At 40.4% G+C, this 1007-nt stretch overlaps 1 long non-coding RNA gene across 1 annotated transcript; it reads right to left on the bottom strand.

Annotated features, from left to right (window-relative positions):
- Positions 1-466: 466 nt before the first annotated feature.
- On the bottom strand, positions 467-1007 carry LOC148595119 (uncharacterized). The gene is made up of 2 exons (XR_015913247.1): positions 952-1007; positions 467-503 (listed from the first exon to the last, which is right to left on the bottom strand). It is a non-coding gene; the product is annotated as an uncharacterized LOC148595119 (long non-coding RNA).

Consider the following 1007-nt stretch of genomic DNA (forward strand, 5'->3'; position numbering starts at 1 on the left):
GAGTTCCTATGCAAAATAGGAGTTATTACAATATCATTACCAATTAAGGCACTCCAACTAAAGAACAGCCTTTTACATCTGAGCAAAAAGAAGCACCACAAACAGCTAGCAAGACATAGAGTGTCCTTAGTCCTATATAGGTGCAACATATTCTTCCTTTCTCTGTCACACAGCTTAGAATCAACCCACTGAAAGGAAAAAGGTAGCAAAGGCTCAGACAGCGTTCATGACCACAAATGCTGGAGATTTCTATAGAACCCCTTCTAGACATTAAGACACTCTGTAGTCATAAGAACAAATAGATTCTTCAATACAGTATCTTAATTCCCCTTCTTACTTGGCAGGTTCCTGGAGAGTTGTTAAAAGTTCAGCAGTAGTTTGGCGGTCTTTGGCTCCCAGGAAGGACATCAAGATATGTGCATCATTAAACAGCAGGACGTGATCTTTAGCATGCTTCTTTGTAATCTTGAGAACATTGTCCCACCTCTTTCCAAGCTTTACACCTATGAAGAAAAAAATGCTTTTCCCATAGAAATGCCATGTGCAATATAGTTTCACTTTCTCCCAGGATAAAGAGCATTGCTAATCATCTTAAGAAACCAGTCCATGCTATATGGCAAAAACAATAGATTAATGCCCACAGCTCCAGTAACGATGGGAGTGAAACCTGCCAGAGAAGCCAAAAACCCATGGTTGCTTGTGCTGAAGGAAATACTGATGCAATACTGTGCGGGCAGAGGAGGAAAAACAAAACAACAACAAACAAAACAAACAAATCTGGTGGGAGGAAGAAAAGTTAGGCACATTATTATTAGCTCCAAATGATGCCTTTTCTCAAGAGGAGAATTTTAAGAGTCTCTCTGTTACACTGACCAAGCTTCTCTGAAAATATCTTTATATCCTCCCCCAATGTGCAAGGATAAAACAAGTTGCCCTTGACTGGAACCTTACCTGCCAAGTGAAGTCGGTACAGCATAGAAGAGTTATCTGCAACATCCAGCATGCTG

This window comes from Tinamus guttatus, unplaced genomic scaffold, assembly GCF_059628265.1.
Source record: "Tinamus guttatus ecotype Peru unplaced genomic scaffold, ASM5962826v1 Tinamus_guttatus_pri_ptg000151l, whole genome shotgun sequence".
NCBI classification, from domain to species: domain Eukaryota; kingdom Metazoa; phylum Chordata; class Aves; order Tinamiformes; family Tinamidae; genus Tinamus; species Tinamus guttatus.